The sequence below is a fragment of the Ambystoma mexicanum genome, chromosome 1q (genome assembly GCF_040938575.1).
Source record: "Ambystoma mexicanum isolate Mex_15411 chromosome 1q, UKY_AmexF1_1, whole genome shotgun sequence".
Lineage (NCBI taxonomy): Eukaryota > Metazoa > Chordata > Amphibia > Caudata > Ambystomatidae > Ambystoma > Ambystoma mexicanum.
This window is the reverse complement of record NC_090922.1, coordinates 947,001,063-947,020,870: the sequence shown is the minus strand read 5'-3', so window position 1 is coordinate 947,020,870 and position 19,808 is coordinate 947,001,063.

Genomic DNA, 19,808 nt, shown 5'->3' with positions numbered 1-19,808 from the left:
CCTGAGTGGAAAACAGTTTCCCTAAATCCTCATACAGAGTTTCACTCAGGGAGACTAATAGGCTACGGTAAAGTGCCATCATCCGCCACAACGATCTCGCTTTCAGAGACACAAAATGAATTGCCGACATTGGGATATTATTTGGTAATTTTAAGACTTTTCTGCAAATCAATCCTTCAATGGTTTCCCAAAAATTCTGCAATTCCAAAAAGTGTAGCTCCATCCCATAAATCACTTTTTGGGACTATTTTTCCTTCATAGAATTCAACTGCTGGTTTTATGGAAAACCGTCCACATTTTTCGGTCCAAATTAACTATCTGTGCTATCAAGGGGAGAGCCTTCTGTTTTAAATAGGAACAGAGCCCCAAGTTTGATGGTTGTGCAAATATTGGAAATCCTAGGTAGAGAATTTGTATGCGCTCTTTTAAATCGTTGCCCATCTATTGTCCAGCCCGTTTTTTTTTCCTTCTCACCTTTTGAGATAGCCAAAATGGGGGAATTATTAAAATTTATTTTCAACCCATTGATTTTTGTAATTTCAGCAAATTTGACAATCAATCGTTGCAGTCCCACCCTTGTTTCATCAAAAAGGATAAAATCATTGCTGCATGCCAACCACGATATCCTTATGTCCTCTAGCCTTCCACTTACGAGACCCACCTCTTCCAAATAGTCACTTGCGTCCGCTACATAGAGGTTGAAGAGGCAGGTTGCTTGGGAGCAACCCTGCCTCACTCCTTCAAAAGTTTTAATCCGTCTGAACAGATTTCCCTCCAGATTCAGACGGACGTGTATCTCTGAGTATTCATACATTGCCATTATTAATTTTAACAGGGCCTCAGGGATACCTCAATGTGCAAGTTTAGACCAGTGGCGTGACCGAATAACAGAGTCGAATGCAGTAGACTAGGTCGATTGAGGCAACATATAGTTTACCACCAAATTTTCCCCATGCTGAGTCTTGGAAGGCTCTCATGGCTAACTAGTCCATTCAGATGTGTAGAGTGTCCTACTCTAAAGCCAGTCTGGAACTTATTTAGGATATGTGACTTCTCCATCCAGTCATTAACATGTGAAAGGAAAAGTAACGCAAATAATCTGCAGTCTGCGTCTATCAGTGCTATTGGCCTATAATTTTTTGCTGCATTTCATTCGCCCCATTTAAAAATGGGTATAATATGCACTGTTTGCCAACTAGTTAGTATAATACTGCTTTCTACAACGCTTTTAAAAGGTATTGTAGGTATAGCCCAAATTGTTGGCATACCTTCCATTGTATTGTTGGTTGGCCCATTGGGACCTGTGGCACAGGATTTCTTGAACATCTTAATTAATTTACGTATATCCCAGTATTCTATTCTAGGTTCCCAACATATTCTTTCCACAGAGTCTCCTCCTGCCATTAGTTGACAGACATCCAGCCAATTCCCATAGAGCTCTGAGAAGAAATGGAGAAATGTTTTCTGGGAAACTCCATTAAGTTGGCCTATCATACATGGGATCTCTTGGCGATTTTTAAGTTCCCAAAATGACCTTATGTCTCTTTTCAACAAGACACTCAGCATAATTTGTGCATCTTTTTGCAAAATAGAGGCTTTTTTAGAAATAGAGAACATTTTATATTTCTGCCGTGCCTTTTTAATAATAGAAATCTTCTCTAATTGGCCTCTTTTGGATTTACGGATCTGTCTAAACATCTGGAGCATAGAGGATTTATCTTTTGCTACACACTCATCATAAGTATGCATATGCTTTTTTTTATAGACCCTCCTTCTTAGTTTATGTTGTACCCTCCCTAGCAAATCGCTCAAAAAGCTATCAAACTCGGTGCATTGACATTTGTTGTTTCCATACATAGGGAGTGCTATCCTAAGTATCTATTAATTTGCTGTTACGTTTTTCTATATTGCGCGGTGACCATCTAATACCTAACTCTTTTCCCAAGATTCTCAGATTTGTTGCGCCACCTTTAAGTGTCGTATTGACAGGGAGAGAGAAGTCTACTTTAAGGGTATTGTGGTCACTCCATATGTTAGGATTTACAGTAAAGCCAAGTGTCAATTTGGCAAGTCATCAACAAAAATATAATCGATCATAGATGAGCACGCACCCTTCTGCCACGTTGGTGGAGTGGGCAGATTTGGATCTTTTATTCCATTAAGGCAAACCAACCCCACAGTTTCAAGAGAGAGACGCCACATTCTACCCCAATATGTTTTCTGACTCATGTCAATTCCATCTATCATTACTTCACCGAGGTCATTATAGTCTTCATCGGAAGCGATACGGTAGTCTGAATTAAGATCTCCTGCAAGAATCACTTTACCATGTGAAGTCGTGGATCTCCTGTCTAGTACTAGTTCCACATTTTTTTCAAAAAATTCCTCGAGTGAGGTGAGCTCTAAGTGCCAATAAACATTGATCAGTAGAATCTCCAGCAGGCCATCTCGAGAGGACCCTTTGACCGCCAGTATCCCAACCGGGAGACCAGAGATCACTAATGTTGAGAGACCCAAGGTAGTCTTAGGAGCAATAATAAGGCCAACCGATGGCCTACCTCCTTTACAGGGATTTGCAAATTGTGAAATTAATTCATAGCCATCAACAAATGGTTCAACCAGGAGCCAAGGTTCCTGTAGGAAAATACAATTATTTTCCTTAAGCATTTGCGCTGCGTCAATATTCGTAAATAGATGCTGATTGCCCCTGGTGTTCCATGATATACACTTTAGATAGATGGTTTGCGATTGTTCAATAACAGGATATATAGTTCTCAAACTATCCTTAATTCCACAGTCCATTGTTCTTGAGTATTTCTTTGTGGTCGAAAAACCATTGTCAGATTACCCTTATATTCGGAGCACCTTTTGTCTCTTATTTGGAGTCTGTTTGCTGCCTTTTGAATATCTTACACATCTATATTGCCATTAGCTGGGCATTACAGTTATCGTTATTATCAATTTTATTTATTTTATTTAACATTTGTATAGCGCAGAAACCACTGACCCGAAGGCTTAAGGGCGCTGACAAACAAATGGTATAAATGATTGGGCAGAATACATAGGTGAGAAGAAGATCAAGAGATGAGTATACCAGTGGTAGATTATTTAAACAAATGTGTTTTCAGACCTTTTCTAAATACATGAATGGAGTTTTCTGATCTCAGTTTCAAGGGCAAATTGTTCCAGGCCACAGGAGCTGCAGAGAAAAAGAAACCAGCCTTAGTTTGTGATGGTTTACATACCAGAATCATAAAATGATATTGGTTGTTGGATCTGAGATTATGTTTACTCACTTTAGGTCGTAGTTCCTCACTGAGATAACTAGGGCCTGAATGTTTCAGGCAATTAAAAGAGTTGGATAAGAGCCGGAAGAGGATACGTTCCCTAATAGGGAGCCAGTGAAGTTCCCTTCTCGCCTCAGAAATATGATCATAACTTTTCTTGTCCAAGACAACCCTAAGAGCATTATTCTGCACAACCTGCAGTCTATTAAACTCACCATTTGAGAGACTAATTAACAGGCTACTGCAATAATCAAGCCTGGAGCTAATCAATGCTCTGGCAAGTGTTTCCCTGCTAGTATGGGAGAGGAATGGTCGAGCATGTGAGAGCAACTTAATACAGTAAGAGGAGGAAGCCACCAGACTACCGACCTGTGCTTTCATATTAAGATTACTGTTGAGATAAATGCCCAAAGTCTTGACTTTCTTCTTGACCACTATGACACATTCATGTTTATGTATTATGTTTATGTTTTATGTGTATTATGTTTATTTCCAATGGAGGTTTACATGCCACCTTCAAACATGGGTCCATATGGGGTGGGGGTATGGGGTGGTACGGGAGGACTGCTCTCTGTCAGCCACCTTTGGTTTATATTATTATTTAGAGCTTATATACTTTTATCACAAGTGGACTGTAGTGGCCATGGGTCTTCAAAGTCTTCTATTTTTCGGACTATGCATTTATGATTGAGGACATATTAATTGCTCTTAGTTTCATATGGTGATCTTGATTATCAATATGTCTGTTTATTGTCTCATCCTGGGAGGTATTCCCCTTTGACGTTTAGCTGCCATCCCAGCCAATCTGGGTGTGTTGTTCGTTTCTTTTCATCAGAGCTAAAACTGTGTTTTAGTGGTTTATGGTTTGTATAGAGTATCAACTCCGTGCCCTATAGATGTGATCCAAAGTAAACTGTGGCCAGGGGTGGACTGGGAGCCAAACTAGGCCCTGGAGCCACTTGACATATCTGTCTTTAGCAGAGAAATTAAGTTCCGAGTACATCAGTGTCTTCAATGCAAAGGGTACCTCTTGTGCCATGAAGCCTCTGGTGTATGTCTGTGTGGCTTCAGTGCTAGAGGTACTCCCATCCACTGTTGCACACATGCTTACTTCTTTAGTCATATGACTTCTTCCTAAATTTCTGAGGGGGTCCTTTTGTGTCATTGCATTTACCTCTATGTTTTGTAATTTTGGTTCTCATTCCTTTCACCTCTGCTATGGCTAACACTTCTTCTAGTGAGGGATTATTTTCCGATAACGTTTTGCTCTGAAATGTTCATGTCTCTGCAATAGTTAATGAAACTATTAAAATATCATACAGCCTCATTTTTGATACTCTGTCAAAATTACAAACATGTCAGAAAATCCTCAATGGGTTCATTACTTGCTTGCTTTCAGTTAATAACACATAACTTGGTAGTTTAGTACATTGTCAGTACCTTCAAATCATAGTTATAGCATTCTGTTGCTTCAATAAATATATACATCCAAATATTCACCTGTATTCAGTGACATATCACCTGAAAGGCCATTTAAGACTCTGTCACTTCTACACAAAGGCTATGCATTAACATGACCTGCGTGCCTCCTTAAACCTTGTCTAATGCCAGTTTCACTTGCACGTGGTAAATAAAGCATGGGTTGCGTGGAACTAGGCCTACTTTCACTAGATTGTTACACTTGACCTTTTGTTCTTGTTGTATGACGTATGTGTTTGCTTAAAGCCTGTTCCTACTCGTTGTCAGACTTGTCTTTGAGGCGCTTCTTAAATGATACGCACGACTTCCATAGAGTGCTGTGATGATTGATGTATTCATCATACGTTTGACAACTTGCCATCAATCTTAATTGGTCTCTCAGTTATTTGAGCAGATGAGCAAGCCTGCATGTGCATTATCGCTTCCACGCTCTCTTCTCCACTGACAGACGTTCCTCCGTGCTCCCTCACTCTCATGCTTCCCCAGATTCACCAAGTGCCTCATGCACTGCGTGAATGCAAGAATACACATACTGCACACCACACTTATACTATCAGACAGACTACGTAAGGTTAACACAATTGCTACAGTAGTGAACCGATTTCCCCGTAATACCACACCAGTGCGCACAAACTTAATTATGAAGACAAAATCATATTAGTTCAAATGTGTCATTATAAAAAGCCTTTGCTGAAGCTTTCCGCGTATGTTTTTCTATAATTCAGATCTCTGGTTGTCTAAATGTGCACGTTAGGGATCTGAACATTATTCATAATGTTTAATCATCAAGGATTCATTATCAAATGCATCCCTGTGTGCCTGACTCAAAGGGCTGCACCACATAAACCTATATACTGTGCACCACATTACAGTAAGCATCCTCTTCCTATGTGAATCCCTGCTCACAAGAACAGGAAATCACACTCTGACGTTTGGGCTGGTGAACATGCCACTCTGTCAAAGTGTTCTGGTTGTACTTTGCACAAATACTTTGCAGTGTGGATCAGCCAGACTGATTTCGTATCGGGGACACGACCATCGGTGTAATCTCTCTGACTGCACCTGCCACACTGTTGGCCCCACAGATTGTTCCTGCGCCTTGGTTACCCCCTCCCAAATGCATCCCTGATTACGCACGTTGAAGGTGTGCTAACTCTCGAGTGGCACGTATTAATGAATTAATCTTTTATAACGTGCTCAATACCGGAGACCAGTATCTAAGCGTGCTAGACTGCAGAGAAGGCATTTTATGGCTCATTTTTGAAACATGCGCTTAGAGTAATTCCTTGTTGAAAACCTTGGTGTGATACCAGCCGATTTTGTTTGCTGAAGGAAAGCGACACAGGCACGTTGACTAAGTGGCCATCCCAATCAAGCAGGGTCAATTTGGTCCCTAAAAAGATACACACTGCATGTGTTACACAGATAGAAATTCAGCCCCAAAAGAAGAACTCTAGTTGCTGTGGTGAAGTGTTGGGAGTGAGACACTTATTGGGGCAGTTGGCTCCGAAATATAAGGGTGTGGATACGGTTGTGCAAACGTATAGGATGTAGGAGGGGGCCCCCAATAAACAATTTCTCCCTTGAGGTTGGGGTTGATTTCAAGAGGCATGGGGCCCCTGAGTCTAAGCGTATGTCATAATCCGAGTGAATTGGGGATGCAGACTCAGGGTGAACCAGTGTCACTGAAATTAGACAGAGCTCCAATGTGTTTATTTATTTATTTGTACCAAGCCTGAGCCCACAGGCATCAAGGCGCAAGAACGTAGACACACAAAGACTCCGAAACGTACAGGCCATAGGACAACGAATTTAATAGAAATTACATGAAAAGAGAACAGGGTCTAACTCTGCTCAAATTTATCGTAACAAATGTGTCTTAACTTTTTTCCGAAAGATGCTGTAAGAGGGCTCGAGTCTGATTTGTGATGGAAGATTATTCCATATGGTGGCAGCTATAGTGTGGAAGGCTTTGCCTCGTCCATTTGTTGTCCTATATCTAGCAGTTGATAACTGGCCTTTAGCTTGGGATCTGAGAGTGCGACCTGGACCATAGGCAGTCAACTTAGTTTTGAGGTAAGCAGGGGCTTTTCCATGAATTCATCTGTGGGCCAAGGTCAGTGCTTTAAATTGAATTCTGTCCTCTATGGTTAACCAGTGTAAATTTCTCCTGTCTTCGCTAATGTGTTCAATTTTCCTTTTACCTTTTATGATTATCACAGCATGATTTTGAATCATTTGGCATTTAGCAATATGTCCCTTATTGGACCCCAAAAGGGGTGCATTTCCGTAGTCCAATCTGGATAGAATGGTCACTCGTGCGCAATTTTCCTCACTCAAGATAGGACGTATTCTGTGTAGGAGTCTTAAGTAATAGGAACAGTTCTTATTAAGCTGCATGACATGTGCCTCTGCACTCAGGGAAGCTTCCAAATACATCCCTAGTGTCTTAACTGTATTTATGACTTTTATTTAGGAGTTGTTTAGGTGTAGAAACTCATATTGGTGGCTTAATTTGGCTCTAGCTTGGTTAGTCCCGAAAATCATGAGTTCTGTTTTCTTTGCATTTTAGCACAGCCATTTAGCACAGTTCATCCATATTTCAATGATTGTGTAGAGTTTCTCAACGTTAGTACTGTCTTAGGCGTAGTCTCGACTCATTTCAATATTCATCTGAGTATCTTGGTGTAATTAGTAAAAAATACTCAGATTTTCTCAAGGATCATACAAAGGTACCTGATATATAGATTGAAAAGGAGCGGTGATAGACTCGCCCCCTGAGGCACTCCGCAGCTGATGGTCTCTTCAAATGCGAAACTATCCCCCCAATGGACCTTGGATTTTACGTCCGAGAGAAATTATGTGATCTAGTCAATTGCTACTTTGGAGCAGTTTGCTCCCTTCTCAATCGCCTGTCTGAGTTGGTTGTGATCTAGCAGATCAGATGCTGCACTTAGGTCGAGTAATATAAGTAGACCAGTTTCTCATTTTCCACTTTACTTAGCATATGGAATTGAAGGTCAAGCATTGGCATTTCAGTGCTGCGTGCTGCACGAAAGCCTGACTGCTGACTATGGAGAATCTCATTGGCTTCTACATATGCCTGAAATTGGTTAGTGGCGACCTTATCCAGTATCTTCAGCATAAAATTGCTCTTGGTAACTGGTCTGAGATTGCCGGGGTCGCTTTGATTTAATTCAGGCTTTTTTACGAAGGGTGTGATTGTTACGGTTTTGATGTCTACTGGTACATGACCACCCCGAAAAGAGGCATTCACCATATTGGTAAGCAATGGGGCAAAGATGTTAACGGTCTCCAAGATTAGTTTAGGTGGAATTATATTCTCAGCAAAGGTGGTGGGTTTCATTGATTTTAAGGGTTTTATCATTTCTTATGTTGAGATTTTGTGGAATTTGAAGGGTTCTTGTTGTGTTGGGGCTTCTGCTCCTATGGCTAGCTCTGTCTGGTTCAGAGGGAGCTTTTGAGGTTCTCTTAAAACATCCATGGCTTTCCTGATTTTTTCTGTGAAGGCTTTTTGAACCTTGTTGCAGTCTTCATCAGTTGGGGAAAAGAGTGGGGCTAACACTTTAGGTTTTTCTATTGCTTTGAGAAATTCGAACCGTTTACTGGTTGAATTTTCTGCTGATTGTATTTGTTCATTGTAGCAGTTCTTTTTTGCGTTACTAATGCCATTCCTGTATGATTTTTCACTTTGTTTCCACCTAGCTCTATTATCCTGTGATGGCTTGTTTTGCCATGTGTCCTCATTTCTCCTTTTTCCTCTTTTCAACTCAACTAACGTTACATTAAACCACTTCTGGTGGTTACTGTTGGGTCTTCCAAGAGGACCATATGGTCTCTGTGTTGAAGATAGGGACCATCATCTCCCCAAACTATGTAAATCTCACTGCCGGTTAGTATATGAAGGTGGCCTTTCATTAAAGGAAGTGCAGCCCGGGATTCCAGGCTGTTTGTGTCAATGTGGTCCGGTGGGAAAGTTACATCCTGACCCCAGTGATAGGGGATCTAAAGCCAGTTGTAACACAGGAATTGTTTTGACTCTAATGATTGGGGGGGGGGGGTGAAAAGGCCAGAAACGGTTTAATAAAGGAAACTTGCCCACATTAGCTGGCAATGATGAGAGAAAAGGTTTAGTTTTGTAGCTGCTTTTGCTAGTCCGGAGGAAGTGCCTTTAATTTGTAGTAATGTGCTGAGGTTACTCCATGAAATACCGCTACTATGCCTGATTAGTACAAAAGATATTGAGAGAATATTCTTTCCGTATATCAGGCAAACTGGTGTTCTTCAATTATTTTTTAAATCCATGCTAGTAGTTAATCTGGTAATGGCAGAATTAGATTATGTACGTGACGTTGGTTACAAATTATACCCCTTGGAATGTTATACAGGTTTGGGGAGTAGGGAGAATTCATTTGTATTGGGTAGGGAATATCAACAGGGACAAGTGAGACCATTGAGAATGATTTGTGAGGTGGCAACGGATTGAAATTCCTCATTAGAACAAAGGGGGAATGAATTGTCAGCGAGGAAAGTGAGTGGGAACTCATGGACTTGGCACACTCTGACACTACTGTTGGGCCTGATTCTGATGAGTGAAAGGGGGACAAGGATTAAGGTGGGGTGGGATCATCACAACTGTGTTCAATTATTGGTTGGAATTTTAGAGGATTTTTGAGTCAGACTAAAGGAAATTTCTTGGCAGCAGTTGATGTGATATTACTTCAAGAGGTGCGGTTAACCAAGGATGTAATTTTGTATAGGTATACACTCATTCAGCAATTGGCAAAGAAGGAGCAGGGAGATACAGAATCCTTATTGAAGCTAAGGTTATTTCAAATGATGTATATGTTATATTGGCCTGCATAATAAGATTGAAAAATGAGTTAAATGAAGCTCTAGTGCCGTCGGTTAACATCTATAGTAATCCCAAATGTGTTCAACTTACTTGCATTCTATTTAAATTAACACACATTTGTGAAGGTTTCTGCTGTGAACAATCTGGAGTCCACATTGTGATGGGTGGTGACCTGAATGCATTATGCTTGGAGGTTGAGGGTCATGAACTACCTAAAATACGAGGACATATGGAGGGAAAAGAGTGGTGTGCCTTTTTTGATAAGTGGAGTCTTTCCATAATTAATGGTAATGTTACAGGGATATTCCCCCTAAAGACACATGGAAAAGGCTTTCACCTCTTCGTGCATTGACAATATTATGTTGTCTGAAAGTGTATCTGCCTTATGCTTGGAATTGCAAATTCCTTCAACTTCTCTAAGTGATCATAATCCACTGACGCAAATTATGAGTTTAGAACTCAACTCGAAGCTCATACTAAATTATCGAATCTGGTTTTATCCGATGGAGGTAACAAATTGGGGAAGAGGCCTTTTAGAGGGTATAGGTGCCAAAAATATGTTGAACATAGGACAGGCTGCACTTCACTACCTGAAAAAATTGAAATTATGAAGGTGGGTTCTTTTGACTGTCTATTGGACAGATTTGGCATAGCACGTATCTTGGGGTTTAAGACTAACAGGGTACCCACCCATTAGTTCGACCAAATGGTGCAAGAAAGGAACAAGACCCTACAAAAAGAAATACCATATGTAAGATGATCTCAGCGGTTTAGGGAATTGGAAAGAGATAAGATTAAAAAGCTGAAGCAAGTATCTAAGAATTGGTTCAAATCCCTTTGCTAATATTGGTCCCATTTAGAAAGCAAAAGAATGTTACGTATGGTTATTGTTAAGGATTCATGTACTTTTTGGTGTGTGTTGAATGAGTTGGAATGAGAGGTCGGTAAACCAGATAACCCAATCTTGGAAGATATATGGGCTAACCATTTTGATTTCGTCTATATGTTCCTTTTGGGAACAGTGCCAGTGCCAGCTATTAGCAGCCCATAGGTTCTGAACATCGTGGTGGAGACGATTGAGTTCTTATTAGAAAGGCTTCTAATTCGAGAGTGACCGGACCTAATGGGTTATGAAATGTCATCTTAAAGTCCAATCATAGGCTATGGGCAGCAGTTTTGTTTTTGGTATTTTCTTCAGTGTTGAGGAACAAGCAGACCACCAGCTCTTGGAAGTGATCTGTGATTGTGCCTATTTTTAAAAAAGTTGACAGGAATAGCCCAGGTAATTATCGACCCATATCGTTGCTGGACTCTGACTGTAAAATCTTTGCAAGCATGGTGTTAATTGGAATCTTGGGCTGTGGAGGCCGGTAGTCTCACCATACTTCAAACTGGCTTTAGAATGGGTATGTCGCCCACATTGAACAGTTTTCTTCTTTCCCTCATCCAAGAATTTGCATGGGCAGAATCATCACGGCAGGTTTTTGTCATGGCGATTGATTTTTCCATGGCATTTCATACAGTCAACCATTCACACCTTCTGGTGAAACTTCATGCCTGGGGTATTCCAGAACCTTTTCTTGCCATTTTGATCAACTTACATGAGGGGACTGTCTTGCAGGTTAGATTGAATAGACATGGGTCTGTATGTAAAGAAATCTGCACTTGGAGAGGATTGAGACAGGGTTGGGTACTGACCCTGTGCATTTTAAATCTGTACCTAGACGATTTGGGTAAATGCCTGAGTACAGTGAGTTTTGCAATACTGTATTATGCTGCATAAATGTCATCTCAAAGTATGACAATCTCACTCCCACCCTTTGGGTCAAGAAGGGCTGCCTGCAAGGGGGGGGGGCAACAGGTGATGGGGCTGGGGTGAGGGTGTCCTGTCTGGAGGGGGCTGCCTGCAGGGTCATGCCATGAGTAATGGGGGCTGGGGTGGGGGTGTCCCGTCTATTGGGGGCTACCTGCAGAGGGGGCAACAGGTGATGGGGCTTGGGTTGGGGTGTCCCGTCTGGAGGGGGCTACCTGCAGGGTGGTGGCACAGGTAATGGGGGCTGTGGTGGGGGTGCCCTGTCTAGTGGGGGCTGCCTGCAGAGGGAGCAACAGGTGATGGGGCTGGGGTGGATGTGTCCCATCTGGTGAGGACAGGCTGCAGGATGGTGTCATGGGTAATGGGGGCTGGGGTGTGGGTGTCCCATCTGGTGGGGGCTGCCTGCAGGGGGGCAACAGTTGTTGGGGTGGAGGTATCCTGCCGGGTGCGGGCTGCCTGTAGGAGGGCAACAGGTGATGGGGCTGGGGTAGGGATGTCCTGTCTTGTGGGGGCTGCCTGCAGGTGGGGCAGTGGTGATGGGGTTGAGGTGGGGTGTCCTGTCTGGTGGGGGTTTCCTGCAGGGGGGGCAACAGGTGATGGGACTGGGGTGGGGATGTCTCATCTGGAGGGAGCTGCATACATGGGTTTGTGAGGTTCTGACGTGCAATTTGGCTGTAGTGCAGTCAGGGATTGGAGGTGTTGGCATGCAATTTGGCTGGTGCAAGGGCTGGCCTTGCATGATAGGGCACGCGTTTTGTCTGGGGTGCACCTGGGGTTAGCGAGGTGCTGAGGTGCAATTACGCAGGGGTGCGACCAGGGATGGCAAAGGTGTTGGCACACGATTTTGCTGGTGTAGGTGCAGGCCTTGCGTGGGAGGGCACAGGCTTTCTATGTGGTGCACCTGGGGATAGCGGGTGTTTTCAAGCGATTACGCTAGTGTGCTAAGGGGGATTTCGATGTGTTGGTGCACAATTTTGTGGGTGTAGGGGCTGGCCTTGCATGGGACAGCATGCATTTTCTATGGGGTGTGGCCGGGGTTAGCAGGGTGTTTTCGTGAGATTATGCTGGGGTGCGACCAGGGATTGTGAGGTGTTGGCACCTGATTTGGCTGGTGTAGGGGCTGGCGTTGCGTGGGACGGCATTCTTTTCAATGGGGTGCACCCAGGAATAGCGGGGTGTTTCCATGCGATTTAGCTGTGGGGGCTGTATGCTGGGCGAGGCTTGCTTTTTGGTGTGTGTGGAGGCATGTTGGGGGCATTCCTCAGGCAGCTTGCTGTTACTGGCATGACGGCTAATGATGCCTCTGGGAATCCATGAATATGCGTGCCGCGCAAGTATTTCTCTGTGCCATGGCTCGCGCAAATGCCTTCAATGAGCGCAGCACTTGCGTCTTTTCTCTGCTTAATTCCATGAATCAGGCCCATGGTGTTTTCTACTTAAGTCATGGCTAATTCTGCCTCATTTACTATGAGTGACTCTCAGAGTGTTTTTTGGCTTCCTGTAAGAGAAGGTTGAATGCTCTCAGGAGTGTATACATTTAGTTGTGCTTGAAGATCTTCTTCTTGTTGGTGTTCATTGTCCAACAAGTTTTTGTACTATTTAAAGTTTATATCTGTTATAGTGCATACAGTGATCAGCCGGGCTAATGATATTCAATCTTATTTAATCTGGGGGACCTCCAGAAAAAAACGCTAGTTAATCACACAGGCGAGGTTTGGCTGTCTCCTACTGCGGGAAAACACAGTCAACAGGAAGGGCTATCCGGACTGGCTATCAAAGACATGGCTCATTTGCTACTGTTCTGCCTGGGTTACACTGGGATTCGAAGAGTAACGCTATTAGCAGTCCTCAGGGAGGCTAATATTCGCCATTATAGAGCTGCTATTTTGTTACTTCTGAGTGCTGACTCTGTCCTAATTGCATGTGATTTACTTTCTTTCCTGAAAAGAGTAATGTATTTTAGGAAGGGGATACTGGGGTTACAGGGCGAATTACATAGTTGGGCTTCCCGTTGTGTTGTAATGGGAACAGGACTTTTGTGTACAAGACTGCATTTTTTAAGCTTGTTGTTGTCAAAGCCCAATTGAAATGTATTCATGTTGCATGTTATTATTAGACTGTTTGATATGTAATTTGAGGGTTGTGTTTTTTTTTGTTGACATCCCTAGGAAAGGGATTCTATTAATTGATTGTAACTATTGATGTGTAATGTTTTATGTGCTTGATGGATTTTGAATCTGAAATAAACATTTGACAGACTATAGTGCTTTCACTTGCATTGCAAGGATCTTCATAAGAGGCAGGGTGTCCAATAAATCTCCATGGTTTAAAAAGTTGCAGTAGGGACATGTAGTAAAATTCTCTATGTTGAGGAGTTTTTAATGATCGCTTCATATTATTAATCAGGCTGCTTTTGGTAAGTTTAACCAACCTGCCCTCACAACTTTTGACTATGCATTTACCTTTTTTCTTATCTAGTTAAATATTATTTTTGCATGAGAAGTTTTGGGCTATAGACACTTGGGTTCCAAAGTAGTACTCCTGTTTGGGTAGTATGTGTCCAATAATGTTTTTTTTTAAAGGTCTTGGCTGTTGGGATTGTTTTTGGCTATTGTTTCTAAGTCAAGGTAAGATTTAAGAACTCTTTTTCTGGATGCAGCAGGACCAAGGCTTAGCCAGACTATGTTTTTAGATTTCCCATACAAGGCTGTGCCGGTTAAACGGTCTGCGGCTTTGTAGCAGCCACATTCTCTATGGGAGAGCATTTTTATGCCAAAACTGTATCATTTTTGTAACAGTGTTTTGTCAGATGATATGTCGTCCCAGAGGTCGTTCAGCTCTGTTTTCTCAGCTTTGGTTAGGTAGGCTGTGACATATCGTGCAACTGCAGGCGGAAATGTCTGCCATGTACTGCACATCTATGTTTGCATTCCACAGAAGGGCAATGGTTGCATTGTTGTCATTCATGTACTTTGATGCTTCGGTTCTTTTTATGCAGTATGAGTTCTTAGGCGATTTGACTTTCACAGTGAGGGTCATTACAAGTTTGGAGGTAGCCATGCCGCTATTAGCGGCATGGCTACCCCCTTACTGGCTACCGGGTCCGGGTTCCTCGAATGAGGAATTACCGGGCCATTCCAACCTTGGAGGGACCGGTAATTCCTAATTCAAGGAACCCGGACCCGGTACATACCCATTCCCATTCGAGCCCCCATAGGGCTCAATGGGAATGGGGAGCGTGCTAACTGCGGATCCGTTAATAACAGGCCCGTTGTTAGCACCCTGGTATGCTCGTGGGACCCGCTAAGGACACCTGGTTTTACCAGGCGGCCTTAGCAGGTCGCACGAGCAGAACTCGTAATTAGACAGTAAGGGGTTGACGGCTCCGGCACCTTTACCGGCACTGTTAACCCCTTACTGCCTAACTCGTAATAACCCCCTGTGTCTAACAGAAGACATGAAACTGTTTACTTGTCCTTTTGCTGAAAGTGGTCTAGGGAAACCAAAGCGGCATTTGGTGTAGTATTTGACTTTGTTTTTATATCGGAGAGGACAATGCTTGCCACATGTGTGTCTTTCAAACCGCAAAATGTGTGCATGTAGGTCTCTATGTGAGCTTTCTGAAGAGATTTCGCAAGTGACATATTTGTGAATGAACAGCAAAACAGTGGCATCAATGTCCTGACCGAATTTAGCAGCATGTTTAATCCACAAAAGTATGCAAATGTGTGGTGCTGCTCTGGATTGATATTCTTTTCACCAAAATAAGTGTTGCACTTCTCTGAGGGTAGAAATTGTTTTATTACAGATGAAGTGCAGCATGGCAATAAAGTGTGATGGAAGTACCTTGACACATTTACAGGGTCAAGAGAGCAGAGTTCTTCAGGTGTTTTCATGTCTATCCCTGCTTTGTTTTCGTTTGCTATGCATAGGAAATTGAGGACATCTTCCCATGTATACTCTGCACGACTTAAAGTGACAAACCATTTGGGTGGGTCAAGGTTGTGTATCATACACCATACATCTGCGTGACATTGGAACCAGTATTCTTTCATACCACACATGTTTGCCAAGAGATTTATAATACTTGACTGTAAAACTTCATCTTTCTCTTGCACCTTTTGAAGTAATTGTGTAGCAGACATGTTTAAAAAATTGGAACCTGTTTTCAATGTGTTTGTAGCTTTGTAACATAGAGTTGCTAGTTCACTTTCAAAGATGAGGTGGAATATGTATTCAACATTTTGCCTGAATCATGGGTCTTCAGAATACATTTTTAAAGAGCTGTATTCTGATGCTATTTGTGTGCATTTTTCATCATACCTTTCACCTTTTCTAGTAGAAAAAAGTAGAGGAAAGGCTTGTGCATCTACTCTTTTTTCCCATACGCTGGATTGAATTGAATTGATATTTTATGTATATTGCTGTCGTGCATAAGTTTCTTTGTTTGTTTGTTTGTTTATTTATTTGTAGCGTGCGCCAGGCCCGGAGGTAACCGGGCACGTGTTCAAGAATACTTTAAGCTTACAGGTTACAGTTACATACAGTTACAGATTCCAAGTAATTACATGGTGCATTGACAGCAAAAGGATGACGATATACAAGGTTATATACACAGGCATTTGTACACAGAAGTGTTTCAGAGTGCAACAAGGCAAGGGATAGGAACAAGGGAGAACAAAACAACAATCTTACTAGGCCCAGTGACATGGAGAACTCACAAGTGCAATGGAAAGGGAAAAGGGGAAAGTGCATGGAAGGGGGAAGAAGTGGAAAGTGCGGAACAGAGGAGAAACAGACAAATAATAATGAATAAAATAAATCAATAAAGGCGATAAACAGTGATAGTACAGCCAGCAAGTGGCAAGTGCTGGGTTTAGACGACAGGGTATATCTGATAAGTGCAGAAGAAAAGCATGTGGGGGACTGTATGGGTACAGATACAGACCCCAATACAAGGGATGGCCCGGAGGTAGTGCAGGAAGGTGGCAGGGTGAGCAGGTAGCTGGGCCCGGGGGAGCAGAGGGTAGTCAGGTGCACAGTGCAGAGAGAGAAAACAGATTGAAGATCCTTTGGCTTGCCGCATTTGATATGTTTCTAGTGCATGATCTACGGTGTCTTTTGGAGTGCAGTGGAAGAATTGTATATTGGTCTAAAATATTGGAGGCTGTAGTAGGATCTAGAAGTTCAAATTGGCCAGTTGATGAGCATCCTTAATTATTTCTGTGGTTTCTCTCAGGTTTTCAATGTTTATTTTTTTGTAGTATCTACTGTTCTTTTTAAGATATTGCAGTGCTTCTCTAACTTTGTTTAAGTCTACTAGTTGCTGCCAAATTTTGTTGTCTTTTGTAGGTACACTTTGCACTAGGATAATCAAAGATTGATCTATTGGCCGTTGCATTCCCAGAGTGTCTGCATTTTCTTTAAGATCTAATGGCACATAAACTACTTTGCCTCAAATGCCTTTCAGTAATTCAGATGGAGGCAACTTGGCTGTTTTTGGTTGAAGGCGTATTGTCGCTTGAAATGGGTGCACTGTTTGGATTACAATGCTCTCATACAAATTAAGCTGTTGGAGTGGTTTTGGCAATGAGAATATTTCCAAGTTATTAGTGATAGCCTGTGAAGGCATTTGGTTATTGTCAAGTTTTGAAGTGCAGTATGTGCAAATTATTGAGGGCTTAGTAATTTCGTATCTGTTTTCTGCTATAAGATAGAGAGCTAATTGGAACCATTGGGATTCTTCATTGTATTTTATTTTGTACATTATCACTACAGTTTTGGTGCTCTTTGTATAACTAATTCAGCGACAACACACACATACTTGGTTTGGTACTTCAGCAGATGTGCTTTTAAACTTTAGTATTTCTTTTTTGTATGTGTGTAGTAGAAGGTTGCCATATGTAAAGTTGTTGCCACTCTTTTATAAAGATATAAAAAATTTTAAGTGGGTTTAACTTAAAAAATATTTTCTTTGGATGTGCTCTATTTAGTAGGTTGTGCAGTGCAAGTGGCAGGCACCCTGTTCTCATGCATGCAATCTATGTACTTGCTATGCTTTGGTAACATACATGCTGTTTTCGTTTTCTGTGTGCATTACAAAACATATGCATATCTGTAGTTTGTGTTGATGGATGTTGATGTGGATGCATCTGGAAGTAGAAATCTTGGAGAGTTTTAAAGTACTTTTGGATGCAGATGCTTGGGAATCATAGGATACCTGTGCTCTGAGTGTTGAACAGTACATCTGCAGTGTTGTACTGAGTTGATAGAGTTAGATGTAGAGATCGTGGATATGATTGTTGGATGGTTGTGGGACTGCTTACCAGTAGCCAATGAGAGAGTGCTACAAAGTGTGAAGTGGAAAGGGAAGAAGGGCCACCCAGGTGTTATGAGATAAGATCTGTGAACACTGCGGTAGTTCACGTATCACAAATGCTGCATCTGGTGCTTCTTAGCATGCCAGCATGTAAATGGGACTGTGGGGATTAGCCAATCAGGTGTTACGGGTTTGCTTTACAGGAAGGGAGGGTAATACGTTTTCATTGCTGAGTTGGTTGTGTAGTGAAGATGGCTGGAGTTATTGTATGGATAGTGGGATATTCCTTTGTATGTGATCAGGAGAGGTATGCAAAGGCAAGAGGTGTTTCTGCAGATCTCGGTCTTCCGGGCCTGATGGCTTTATGGTGCAGTGAACCTGGCCACAATTTGCAGACACTGCTTGTTATTTGCAGAAACATGGCTACTTTTGGTAGTCCTGATGTTTTGATGGTGCAGTGTGGAGGAGTGCATTTGGGCTACATCAGTGCTCCAAGTTTGGTTCCTGTATTGAAGTTGTTGGTGGAAGAACTAATCCTGCTTTTCCCTACTGCAAATGTTTTTATTTTCTGAAATACTACCAAGAGCACAATGGAACAACCCCAATGTCTTCAATCCCCAGCAAAATGTTGGAAGGTGCCTTGTTAATAGAGACATGGGTATAGTTTTGCGACGTGCTGAGATATATGTTTTTTCCAATGGCAACATTGACTCTCTTAGTGTGCACTATTTTACTGCAGATGCCATTTTGTTGTCCATTCTTGGAAAAGCTTGTTATTTTTTGCAATCTGAGGGATGCTTTGCAGAGGTTGATGTAAGGCAATGAACAGTAAACTCGCCAAAATATAGAAAACAAAAGGTGTTTGCTCAGTAGCACCTAAACAAAAACACAAAAAACAAAAAAAGGCTCTTTTCAGAGCCACAACAATAGGGGAAATCTCCTACCTTGGGTTACATTTATCTGCCCCCTCCCCCGAATTGGCTGATTTATCTGCGAACTCCACAGTAGTTTGCAGTTTGCATGTGCCATATCCGAGACTTTTAAGGATGGCAGGCATGGAAATGGGACTGCAGATGACAGGGGATTGGTCGATAAGGTTCCTGGGGTGTGGTGTGCAAGCAGAGAGTGTGGGAGAGGCTGTGTTTGATGAAAGGTGTATAGATGGATGTGGCTATGGCTGTGTAGTTCAGGAGGCAGAGTGTCTGGATTTTGCGGGACTCATGGATACATTGGTTGCAGGTGTATGCAGAGCACTGTGGAGTGGCTGCACATCATGGATTTCGTCATATTGATGTGCACTGGTATGGAGTGGTTGGCATTAAGGGGCTGTACTTGGTTTGCATTTGTGCCACTTTGGTGATGCACCATCATACAACCATTATTATTGTTCATTGTGGAGTCAACAGTTTAGGCTGAGTAATTTTTTTCTCACATTGCCCAGAGACATATGTGCCTACGCACTTCTTTATTTGGTCCGCAAATGTAGAAAGCGAGGCACAATGTCAACAAGGCTGTTTGCGCCTTTCTGAAATATGTTAGGCATGTCGTCCTTCCACAATGAAAACATTACATTTCATAGAACCAACATGTTTCGCAGAGATGGACTCCATATTACTGATGCTGACAATCAGCTTTTTTTGCAAAACATCCAACATGCTTTGCAGCCCTTTTTGCACATATAGCAGGCACTTCATAGTAGGTGTTGCCTACTTTGTCACACAAACCTTGAAAAAAAACCTTCCAAAAACAAAGAAAACACAAAAAACTATTTTCAGAGCCACCACTTTCTCATGCAAAAGGGTGCAATAGTTTAGATGCTGCCACCTCCAACATTTTTTAGATGTCCGCGGACAACCGCAGTGTCCGGAGACTTCGCAGGCTGCACAGGGACCTGCACCATTTTCTTTGGTATTTCTATTTTTTAAGTGTGAAAGGTGGCTCTGAAAAGAATGTTTTTTTTTTATTTTTGTTTTATCATTTTTGGGGTGTTTTTTTACATGACACTGACACACAAGGAAGGGAAGGGAGGGGTGG